General features: G+C 49.7%; 1 protein-coding gene across 1 annotated transcript in view; it reads left to right on the forward strand.

Annotated features, from left to right (window-relative positions):
* The window catches only part of FGFR1 (fibroblast growth factor receptor 1), a 128,881-nt gene that overhangs the window by 98,400 nt on the left and 17,959 nt on the right, over positions 1 to 12,522 (forward strand). The gene's annotated exons all lie outside the window — the stretch shown is intronic.

Genomic DNA, 12,522 nt, shown 5'->3' on the forward strand with positions numbered 1-12,522 from the left:
GTCTCAGCGGCTTTATTGGGTATCGTTGCGAGAGCCATAAGTTACCTGCCGTCGGTGCACAGTGATACGTCTGCAGGATGCTTTGCTGTAGCGGAGCTGAATGCTTCGTCCTGCTTATTGAGGGGGATTTCCTGGCTGCATGCGCCCAAAGTTGGGCACACCTGCATCAGTCCTGGCAGTGGTGTGCTAGCTGGGCATGACATCCTGCCTTACTGGCGAATTGACCTAACCTAGAACCACACACAGTGCCCTGGTACCCCCATCTCCACAGCGGGAGCCTGCTGGGGCCCCGTCCTTGGACGGTCCTTCAGCTCTACCATCATAAACATGGGTGCTAACAATGATAATTCACACGGAAGCGGCTGTTAGTCTGGGGGGAGGGAGGTTAATTGTGCGTAGTGTTGTGCAGCCTTTGCAGCTCTCATTGGGGAGCTCAGCTGAGGGCAGCTCGACCCACAGGTAACATCCTGGGGCGTATCAGTCCCCTGAGAGAGAGAGAGCCAGTGACACGTCACCTCACCTCCATCCAAGGCTTCTGGCGTCAGCGTCACTCTATACAGTAGAGCAAGGCCCACCCTGCAATCAGAGACAATTCAGAGAGCAGAGCAAGGGAAGGCCAAGCACAGGCCCAAACCCACTCTTTCATTTCCCTACCCATCACCTCTCTACGCTCCCAGTGTCGACTCGCCGCTCATCTCCGTTCATGGGCCCAGCCTTCATCACCCACTTGTTCATGTTTCCAGCAATCATCTTCCTGCTCTCTCCCATGCTGCCCTGCATGCGTGGGAGGAGCAGCTTGCAAACATCTGCAAAGCTACCTCATCAGCCTTCAAATCCCCCCTTGAACTCTCCTCTTCTGCGATGCTTCGAAAAAACATGACAATGGGATGTACTGTGACCAATACTTCTCATGCTGACCAGTAGCGTCTCTGTGCGTCCTCCCGCTCTGTCTGCTTGCAGCCACCTAATGTCACTTGTCTTATTCTTAGATCATAAGATCTTTGGGGCAGGGACCTTTCTTTGTTACAGATTTGTGCAGCGCCTAGCACAACGGAGCTCTGGTCCATGACTGTGGTTTTTGGTGTTATCACAACACAAAGAATAATCATTTCATTTCTGGTGACATCTTGGATTCCAAACAGTCCCACTTATGGCACAGACTTTCCCTCAATTCCCTCCTCCCACATTTATCAACCACTTGCCTTCCCCTTTCCTGGGACCGTAGGGACCAATGCATAAGAACCCGAGCAGAACAGAGGGGCCCTTTCCAGTTACAGTCTCTGCTCCCTGCATCTCTGGCTCATTCCAGCAAAAACACCGCTCCCGAGTCCCTGCTGGGCCCTTTTGCGGAAGTCTGGGCATTAGGTGTTATGAAAACAGCTTCAGATGGCGCATTGGTCGGGGGGAGGAGTTGAACATCAAAGGGAAGCTCTTAGAAAGGCTGCTCCCCACCCATGCAGCACAAGGGAAGAGGAGGGCTGCCCTGGGTTCTCAATCGTAGGTGCTGTGAGTTCACTGGTGCCCTGGGGGAAGAAAGATGAAATATCTTTTCTTTCTGAAGCATATGTGAAAATGTTTACAGTGGCATGGGCTGTTGCTAATGACCACAGCCAGCTCCATGCAAAATAAGCCCAAATCTATTTAAGGTATTTCCAGGGAACTCATCACTGTGGTGTCTCAGAATAACAAACTGCTGGCCCTTTAAAGGCCACGGAGCACAGGAGAAGATGGGAGAGAATGCTCCTGCCTTGGGAATTCATTCGGCATGTAGCCACAGGCCTGTGGGGAGCAGGACTTGGTGGAATGCTGGGGAGATGGTGTCACTGCAGCATCTCCATTCAAGAGCAAGGCGATCCCCGGGGCTGCCCTTGCCCATCGGTGGGGCTGTGCCAAGGAACAGGACCGAACAGAGAGAAGCAGTGAGTGCAAAGGGGGTTCTATCTATGCAGGACTGGAGGTGCTCAGCCTTGCTTAGCTGTGGTCCTGCTTAATCATTAATCTCTCTCCGGTGAGAAGTGGCTGAGCTCCCTTTACCCACCACTGGGGCGGGGCTGCAGCCAGAGGTATCAGATGGGTCTCTCTGGGGACACGGCACGTGGGGCGTTATTAAGACTGGCCCAGATGGGATGTTCTCTCCCACCGTGCCTTTCTGGGGACTGTCCCTTTAAATTTGGCACAGACAAGCAGCTGTAGCCCTAAAATGGCCATTTTACAAACTGCTGCTGTTTGTTGTATCTCCTGATCTTCCAGCTGGTGAGTGTATCTTTCCGTCTTTACTTATTCCATGGGAAAGGGCCTGTTCTCCTGGACAGTACTCCTCTTCTAACCTCCTAAACGCCGGACCTAAAACTTCCAGCATCTCTTTCCCCCTGGGCTCAGAAATGCCTGCTCTGTTCAGCTCTTGTAACCCCTGTGCACGCCTGAGGAGTGTGTGCTGCGGTTTTCCCTGGCTGACCTGTCTGCGTCCGTAGAATGAATGGAAATATTCTGGGATGACAGCTAGCCAGTGCTGCTCTCAGCCCCTCTTCAGAAGTGTTGCCAGCTCTGAGTCTTGTGCTTATGGAAGGTTTCCTTAAAACCCCTGCTCCTGGAGTCATGCTATTACATGAGCATTTCAGATTTTTTTTTGTGTGTGTGTAAAGTATCTTTCTAGCCCCTATATGGGCATGGAGGAAAGCTTGGCCATGTGAACCGTCGAATCGTGGAAGTCAACGAATGGCTACGCAGATGATGTCAGAGAGAAGGCTTTGGATTCTTTGACCATGGGATGGTGTTCCAAGAAGGAGGAGTGCTAGGCAGAGACGGGCTCCACCTAATGAAGAGAGGGAAGAGCATCTTTGCAAGCAGGCTGGCTAACCTAGTGAGGAGGGCTTTAAACTAGGTTCACCGGGGGAAGGAGACCAAAGCCCTGAGGTAAGTGGGGAAGAGGGACACCGGGAGGAAGCACAAGCAGGAGCATGTGAGAGGGGAGGGCTCCTGCCTCATACTGAGAAAGAGGGGCGATCAGTGGGGCGATCAGCGGGTTATCTCAAGTGCCAATACACAAATGCACGAAGCCTGGGAAACAAGCAGGGAGAACTGGAAGTCCTGGCAAAGTCAAGGAATTATGATGTGATTGGAATAGCAGAGACTTGGTGGGATAACTCACATGACTGGAGTACTGTCATGGATGGATATAAGCTGTTCAGGAAGGACAGGCAGGGCAGAAAAGGTGGGGGAGTTGCACTGTATGTAAGAGAGCAGTATGACTGCTCAGAGCTCAAGTATGAAACTGCAGAAAAACCTGAGAGTCTCTGGATTAAGTTTAGAAGTGTGAGCAACAAGGGTGATGTCGTGGTGGGAGTCTACTATAGACCACCGGACCAGGGGGATGAGGTGGACGAGGCTTTCTTCCGGCAACTCGCAGAAGTTACTAGATTGCACACCCTGGTTCTCATGGGAGACTTCAATCACCCTGATATCTGCTGGGAGAGCAATACAGCGGTGCACAGACAATCCAGGAAGTTTTTGGAAAGTGTAGGGGACAATTTCCTGGTGCAAGTGCTGGAGGAACCAACTAGGGGCAGAGCTCTTCTTGACCTACTGCTCACAAACCAGGAAGAATTAGTAGGGGAAGCAAAAGTGGATGGGAACCTGGGTGGCAGTGACCATGAGATGGTCGAGTTCAGGATCCTGTCACAAGGAAGAAAGGAAAGCAGCAGAATACGGACCCTGGACTTCAGAAAAGCAGACTTTGACTTCCTCAGGGAACTGATGGGCAAGATCCTCAGGGAGAATGACAGGAGGGGGAAAGGAGTTCAGGAGAGCTGGCTGTATTTTAAAGAATCCTTATTGAGGTTACAGGGACAAACCATCCCGATGTGTAGACAGAATAGTAAATATGGCAGGCGACCAGCTTGGCTTAACAGTGAAATCCTTGCTGATCTTAAACACAAAAAAGAAGCTTACAAGAAGTGGAAGATTGGACAAATGACCAGGGAAGAGTATAAAAATATTGCTCAGGCATGCAGGAGTGAAATCAGGAAGGCCAAATCACACCTGGAGTTGCAGCTAGCAAGAGATGTTAAGAGTAACAAGAAGGGTTTCTTCAGGTATGTTAGCAACAAGAAGAAAGTCAAGGAAAGTGTGGGCCCCTTACTGAATGAGGGAGGCAACCTAGTGACAGAGGATGTGGAAAAAGCTAATGTACTCAATGCTTTTTTTGCCTCGGTCTTCACGAACAAGGTCAGCTCCCAGACTGCTGCACTGGGCAGCACAGCATGGGGAGGAGGTGACCAGCCCTTTGTGGAGAAAGAAGTGGTTTGGGACTATTTAGAAAAGCTGGACGTGCACAAGTCCATGGGGCCGGAAGCGTCTGAGAGTGCCAAAGGAGTTGGCAGATGTGATTGCGGAGCCATTGGCCATTATCTTTGAAAACTCATGGCGATCCGGGGAAGTCCCGGGCGACTGGAAAAAGGCTAATGTAGTGCCCATCTTTAAAAAAGGGAAGAAGGAGGATCCTGGGAACTACAGGCCAGTCAGCCTCACCTCAGTCCCTGGAAAAATCATGGAGCAGGTCCTCAAGGAATCCATTCTGAAGCACTTAGAGGAGAGGAAAGTGATTAGGAATAGTCAGCATGGATTCACCAAGGGCAAGTCATGCCTGACTAATCTAATTGCCTTCTATGATGAGATAACTGGCTCTGTGGATGAAGGGAAAGCAGTGGACGTGTTGTTCCTTGACTTTAGCAAAGCTTTTGACACGGTCTCCCACAGTATTCTTGCCAGCAAGTTAAAGAAGTATGGGCTGGATGAATGGACTAGAAGGCGGATAGAAAGCTGGCTAGATTGTCGGGCTCAACGGGTAGTGATCAATGGCTCCATGTCTAGTTGGCAGCCGGTATGGAGTGGAGTGCCCCAAGGGTCGGTCCTGGGGCCGGTTTTGTTCAATATCTTCCTTAATGATCTGGAGGATGGTGTGGATTGCACCCTCAGCAAGTTTGCAGACGACACTAAACTGGGAGGAGAGGTAGATACGCTGGAGGGGAGGGATAGGATACAGAGGGCCCTAGACAAATTAGAGGATTGGGCCAAAAGAAATCTGATGAGGTTCAACAAGGACAAGTGCAGAGTCCTGCACTTAGGACAGAAGAATCCAATGCACCGCTACAGACTAGGGACCAAATGGCTCAGCAGCAGTTCTGCAGAAAATGACCTAGGGGTTACCGTGGATGAGAAGCTGGATATGAGTCAACAGTGTGCCCTTGTTGCCAAGAAGGCTAATGGCATTTTGGGATGTATAAGTAGGGGCATTGCCAGCAGATTGAGGGACGTGATCATTCCCCTCTATTCGACACTGGTGAGGCCTCATCTAGAGTACTGTGTCCAGTTTTGGGCCCCACACTACAAGAAGGATGTGGAAAAATTGGAAAGAGTCCAGTGGTGGGCAACAAAAATGATTAGGGGACTGGAACACATGAGTTATGAGGAGAGGCTGAGGGAACTGGGGATGTTTAGTCTGCGGAAGAGAAGAAAGAGGGGGGATTTGATAGCTGCTTTCAACTACCTGAAGAGGGGTTCCAAAGAGGATGGATCTAGACTGTTCTCAGTGGTAGCACATGACAGAACAAGGAGCAATGGTCTCAAGTTGCAGTGGGGGAGATTTAGGTTGGATATTAGGAAAAACTTTTTCATTAGGAGGGTGGTGAAGCACTGGAATGCGTTACCTAGGGAGATGGTGGAATCTCCTTCCTTAGAAGTTTTTAAGGTCAGGCTTGATAAAGCCCTGGCTGGGATGATTTAGTTGGGGATTGGTCCTGCTCTGAGCAGGGGGTTGGACTAGATGACCTCCTGAGGTCCCTTCCAACCCTGATATTCTATGATTCTATGATTCTAACCCTGAGGCTCCAAGCCCAAACACAAAGACCCCACATTTATTATGTCCGTAAACTCTCACGGTTTTTAAGCCAGTCACATAATTTTTCGGGGCCCTGACTCATGGGTTTTTATCTCTTTGAAGTTGGCAGAGCTGGAAGCTTGATCGTCCGAGCGCTCCCTGCTGTGGTAGGTTTGTAGCGCGAGCTCGTTAGTTGAACATGAAATCTAGTCTCCGTAACAAACTTGTGTTCATTTCCTTTCATCCCCTGGTGACCTAGGTTCACACTGGGCCCACAAATGCAATAAGCGCAGGCCCTATGGCCCTGGCATTATGTGCTTGCCCTCTCTCTCTCTCTTATGAAAGATGCCCAGGGTGGATTGAGCCAAGGAACAAGATTAACTTTGCTCCAGAACAAGCTGATCCTCTCAGGCAGGTATTGGGGAAGAGGCTTTGTGCAAATCGCCTACAAACCAACGGAAGAGCCCAGGCCTGGCCGGCCACTCTCCCTCTGGACACAGAGTCCAGGGGACAGGCCTGTCAGTTGAGTTTGGAACGTGCTGTGTGTTCTCACGGCCAGCTCTGCTTTACCAACCACTGACCACCAGTCAGGCGATGCTCTCTGGGCCCAGCTGTCAGGAGGAGTTCTGCTCTGGACTTTATTTTCACAGCCTGTAATTCTTTCCAGTCTCCCTAGCGCTCAGCTCTGTCTCCCTTGCAACTCTGGGCAATCTCCGGGCTAATAACATTGGCTCAGAGTGACCCAAGCTGCTTCTTCCCCACTCACTGTGGGCTGCAGATGGGGACCAGCTGGCACCCCCACCCCAGTGCTGGCAGCCAGCTCGTCTCCATTAGCGAGTGGAACTTGTGAAATATTTGTAACATTGCGATGCTGAGTGGTGACCTCTGGGCTAACAGTGCCACCCGCAGGTGCAGCTGGCTTGCCAAAGGGCGGGAGGGGGAACGTTTGCACTAAAAGCTGCTACGTGTTTTTTGTATTGGCTTTTGCTTTTTCTGTCCCTGTGCTCTGGGCCAGGAGAACAGACCCAGACTGCAAAGGCTGGGCTCAGAGGTTTACTGCACCAGCTATGCTTCTGCCCATAGCTAAATAGCAAAGAAACAGGCTGAAAATGAGCTGGGGCAGTGAATCCATGAAGCTCACATTTGTTCTGTGCAAGGGTGTACGTGTCCTGAGGGAGCAGATAAGGGGGGACAGAAGAACGTGGATTGCGTCTATAAAAGCCTCGCTGGGGATTGTGTAACAGAGGGGTCACCACCTGCTAGAGGTGGCTGCTGGGTAGAGGCTCAGTACGAGGTTAACCAGGAGACAGAATATACAAAAGGGTCATTTGCAGTGCAGCCTAAAGGCCTGTTCATTGCAAAGCTGCATGGCTAAGAGAAACCAGGTCTGTTCCGGTTTAATCTACAAAGCATCCTCTCAGCACACAGGGTACCAGGCTGTAACTCTGAACTCAGTTGGCAGGAGTCCATTTCCAAACTGTCATTGGCTGGGGTCTTGAAACCTGTGCCTTGGCCCTTGCCCCTTCCAGAGCTGGCAGGGTTGGTGCAGGACCTTTCCTGGCATATAGCAACGTGGCCTTGGGCCCTTTCCCTTTTTCAAAGGGACTGAAGACCTCCAGAGAGGTAGGATGCGTGGGTGGCTTAGCCGGTTGTTAGGCAGTGTTTTTCTGGTAGATGTGCACGGAGCGCTACCCTCACCCGCCCACAGCTCAGCTGGACGGCACTCAGCCGGGATTGCAAAATGCGGGGTTGAAAGGAGCCAGCCTCAAGAGTTCGGAAGTTCAAGTAATTTTGTTGTTCGTTTCTACTTGGCTGGAACAGGTCTGGATGCAGCACTGGGGCCCGGGCTTTGAAGCTTCAGCTGCTGCTGCCGGTATGGACCCTTTGAAGTCTTGTTGGTTTAGACAACTCTTCATTACAGCACACACTAATGATTGGCTGATTTTGTGAATTTGAATTTCTTAGGGCAGCTTTTTAACCAGGACGACTGCCTTCAAAAAGGCCCTGTCAAGAGAATGTTCATTTCTGGGTAACATTCCCTCTCGCTGGCTTTAATTATCCCTGAAAAATGATGTCTCAACCAAATTCTTCCCCTCCCTGGCACACAAACATGGGTTTGTTATTGTAGGGTTGGTTGCAACAACCAGACTGTGTGTGTGTGCTGGGTTGTTATTGTAGGGTTGCTGCCAGCTCTTTAAAATGAGCAAAGTCCAGCAGTGCGTAGTGTGCATGTGGCTTTTGTCCTGGAGGGGAGGCACAGCTGGAACCCTACAAATGCTAAGTTGAATAGTATGGACTGTCTGGCTTTTCTTTCCTCCATCTGTCTGTCTTGCTGCAAATTGCTCTTGAGCAGCGTCTCTGCTTTTCAACTAGCAACTCCAGTCAGGTGGCCAGGGTTGGGGAAAAGTCCTGACAACCCCTCCAGTGCTTTGGCCAACCCCAGCGCAGCCCCCGAGGCACAGCTATGTCACCGTGGTGCCGTACTGGAGATGTCTTACGCTGACGGATGGTCAATGTCGGTAATCCACCCCCCCAGAGCAGCAGAAGCTAGGTCGACAGAAGAATTCTTCTAGCTGTGCCTACACCAGAGTTAGGTCAGTTTAACGAAGGTGCTCAGGGTGTGAATTTTTCACATCCCTTGAGCAATGTAACTGGGTCGATCTAAATGTTCAGTGCAGACCAGGCCTCAGTAAAGCCTCTAAGCCAGGAGAATTCTCATTTGTGTCTTTCTGTAGCCACCACCGTGTTCATGCTAATGACTCTCATCCTTTACACAACGCCTCCACCAGCCATCGTCTTGGAACAACCCGGTGAAAGGAGCTTCCCAAAGCAGATGTTAATGATGATCATTGCCCTGCTTCTCTAGCACCATAAATGGGCCTTGTGCAAGGTCCCTGCCCTGAGGAGCTCACAGCCCAACTTCAGCTACTTGGCTTGTTCCAATTGCAAATGTCCTGCTTGCGTTGAGCAGAAACTCCCTCGAAAGTGACCAGTGCTGGGCTCTGAAGGGACAGGGCAAACCAGGCTCGGGAGAGAGAAATGGGAAGTAGAATAATGAGCTAAAGGGCTGCAGTAATGTCCCAGCACAACCAGCCTCCTAGCTGTGCACAGTGAAACACACACAGACCTTGCAATTCTAGTGACCCAGAAAACCCCTTCTACACCCGTATTCCTACTGCCCAGGGCTCTCCATGAGCCTCAGCCCTGACATGTTTCTTGTCTTCTCTGACTGCAGTACTAGAGGGATTTGAGTCACTTTTAACATGGACTAGAGATCGAACAGAACCAACGCGCCTGCCCCTGGCATGTGGACTGGCTCAAACTTCAGATGGGGGAGGGGGAATCAAAATCAAACCTGGACCTGGATCTGGCTCCCAATTTCTCACATGGGGGAGCCCAGCAGGGGCAATTTCTCATGGGCTTTGCTATACCTCATAAATACAATCAACTCCCCCCCCCCCCCTCACACACACATTCTGGGGGAAGAAGGGGGTAAAACTTGTTTCTGAAGCTTGTGGCCTGAGCCCAGGTATAACATTTACACTCCTTTCTCACTCAGCCTAGAACTGGTGTATTGTGTTGCACACACCTGCATGCATACACACACACGGCAAACCCAGGACATGAGTGCATCACTTACACACCTATAATTTAAAGGCTGTCATAAAGTTATTTTGAAATGCACTGGGCCTTCTGCAACAGGCCAGAGTAAACCCTCTTCTCTCTATGCAGTATCATTGGTGGCTAAAACTGGACAATTGTGGTGAAGGAGAGGCGACATCCATTTTTCTTGCCCATCTTTTGGGTTCATCCCACCCCACATCTCTCTGTAAGTGCGTAAACATTCTGTTGTCAGATTTATCTGCGAGAGAGACTCTCCTTGCCAGAGACTGAGTTGTTCCCGCAAACCCAGATACCTCTTAGGCCATGAAACAGCTCAAGTCCAGACTGGACTGTAGCCTGGAGTCTGCAGAGACTTCAGGGGTGGCATTTCTGCAACTCAGAGGGAGCTGAGGCTGTGGAGAGGGAACAAGCCTAGAGGAGTTTTAGGCAAGACAATTGGTCCAGTGGTTTGGGCACTGCTGGGACTCCAGAGTGCTGGGTTCAAGTCCCTCTTCTGCTACAGACTCTATGCGAACTTGGGCAAGCTAGTTAGGCTGAGATCCTCAAAGGTATTTAGGGTCCCAACATCCACTGAAATCATCTTTAGAGCTGGGCCTTCGTCTGTCTGCCAAATCAGGGAGAATAGCACCTCGCTGGGGTGGTTGTGAGGTCATCAGATACTATGGGCCTGGGAGGGGTAGGGCTGCGTAAGTGCCAGAGAGAGATGGGGTGTGTGTCTGAGATGAGCCTTCCAACAACAATATGTAAGAAACAATGGGGGAGGAGGAAATTGTACAAAAATTGTGTTCCGCTGCTCCCTGATGGAGGAAAGTGGTAATGGCTGTGAAACTCAACCATCGAAATGTAGGGGTAGGACTTTCATTGGTGCAGCCTAGGTCCACAGAATCCCCATTCTTCCCCTCCCTAAAGATTTAATGTCTTACCAACACTGTGATCACCAACAATGAGAACTGTGATCTCATTAGCACTCTTAGAAAACATGCTACTTAATATTTGCTAGTGCACTCTGAATTATTGTGAACATTTCGTGTCCAAACAAACTCACCGAAGACAACTTTGTAAGAGTCCAGAGTCACCCTTGCTTACTTACTCACTGATGTGCAAGGGCCTTCTCCTTAGAGTGGAAAAATCCATGCTGTCGCTCTTTCTCAGTGCCACAACAATGTTCGCTTTAGACTGCCTCTGCTTCTGAAGGCTATTTCAGCTGAAGTACAGGGAAGGGGAAGTGTTTGAATCTGCTGAATATGGATTTAAGAGGGGTGTTTAAGCAGCCATGTGCTGCTCACACAAATGGGACTGTGGATGTCATCATGAGTCTTGTCTGGTTTTTGTTTGTCACCCCAAGTTGGGAGCTGTCTCCTGCAGTGTCTGAGATAAATTAATCTGTGTGCTGATTTTCCAGGAATAGGAGAGGCCGTGGTTTCAATGCAGGCTCTTTGAACACTCCTGCTCCTACTAATGGCACTTAACTCATCTGGATAAAGTTTGTGTGTGTGGCAGGGGAGGGGGGGTAGAAGCCTTACACCTCTTGGTCCTCTCGCACCACTGCGTAGAAGAGAAGACAGAGTTCCCTCCCTCCCCCCCGGCTCAGGTACACATGCACCACACAGACCCATGCTGGTGGGTGGTTCGGGAGTCCCAGTCCAGGAACCCGATTAGTCTGTAATCTTCCCCTTTCCCCTGCCCCCCTCCCTACAGTAGCAGCAAGGTTTACATTAGCCCCTAGGAAGCTCTGTGGTAGTAATGAGAAGCCTTTCCTCACTCCCAGCCTTGTGTAAGGAATCCTGGCTGGCTTTATTCTAAGAATCTAGGTCCCACCCCAGCTCTTCTGGTCACGGGCCAGGCTACCCCTCAACATGGCAGCAGTCAGAGAGGATGCTACACATATGTGTAAGACCCCTTAAAGATTTCTAAATAAACTCCTGCTTCAACTGCCCCGCCCTCCCCTTGAAAGCTTGGCAGATCTCCTTCCTGCCTCATGACTGTTTGTCCTCTGCCCAAAGTCTACTTTGCTGCTGGGAAATAAGCCTTGTTCTCACCACACCCTCCTCTTTCTCCTTAGCTGGAACTTCCACCTTTGCTCCCCTCTGGGCAAATGTTTATTTGGACAAATGCAAGCCGCATGTGGATTGCATAGCGCCTTTCTGGCTCTGTCCTGCAAAGAGCCAAGCTGATCAGTACAGGGTTTGGGTGGAGCTGGGGTGCAGCAGTGTGATGCACCAGGCACTAAAAATAAAGTAGAACTTCAGAATTACAAACACCTTGGGACTGGAGGTTGTTCCTAACGGTGAAACATTTGTAACTTAGACCAAAACGTTATAGTTCTTTCAAAAGTTTACAACTGAACATAGACTTAATACAGCTTTGAAACTTTCCTATGCAGAAGAAAAATGCTGCCTTTAACTATCTTAAATGAAACAAGCACCAAAACAGTTTCCTTATCATGTCAATTTTTTTAAACTTTCCCTTTTTTTAGTAGTTTAACACAGTACTGTACAGTTTTGGGGGGGGGGGGGTTGTCTCTGCGGCTGCCTGATTGTGTACTTCCGGTTCCAAATGAGATGTGTGGTTGACCAATCAGTTCGTAACTTTGATGTTCCCCTGTATGCAAAGTATCTCTGCTCCTAGCATTAAGGTTGCAGAGACAACGTAGTATTTTTTCCATTTTGCAAACTATTTGTATTCAAATTAAAAAGCCTCAGATAAACAAACTGATGGTACATACAAGTTATAAGCCTGGTTACCGCTTTAACTTTTGGGTACACGGCTGTAAGGATGGATTAACAAACATGGATTAACCAGGTCTGGAAACGTAAGCTGAAAAGTCACCAAACCCCAGCTTTCAAGTTTTTACCCAAACAGTAAATTTTCTCTTGAAGAAAAGGGGGGGGGGGCAGGGGGAGGGAGGAGAAGATGAATAATTAATAGCCTCCAGGCAGCCCCTAAATTGTTCTATTTTCTACTCTCACAGAAGCCAACCATTTCCCATACATCCTTTTTTTAATATGAAATCTTCACTTATG

This window comes from Lepidochelys olivacea (assembly GCF_965140295.1).
Source record: "Lepidochelys olivacea isolate rLepOli2 genome assembly, chromosome: 26".
Classification (NCBI taxonomy): Eukaryota; Metazoa; Chordata; order Testudines; family Cheloniidae; genus Lepidochelys; species Lepidochelys olivacea.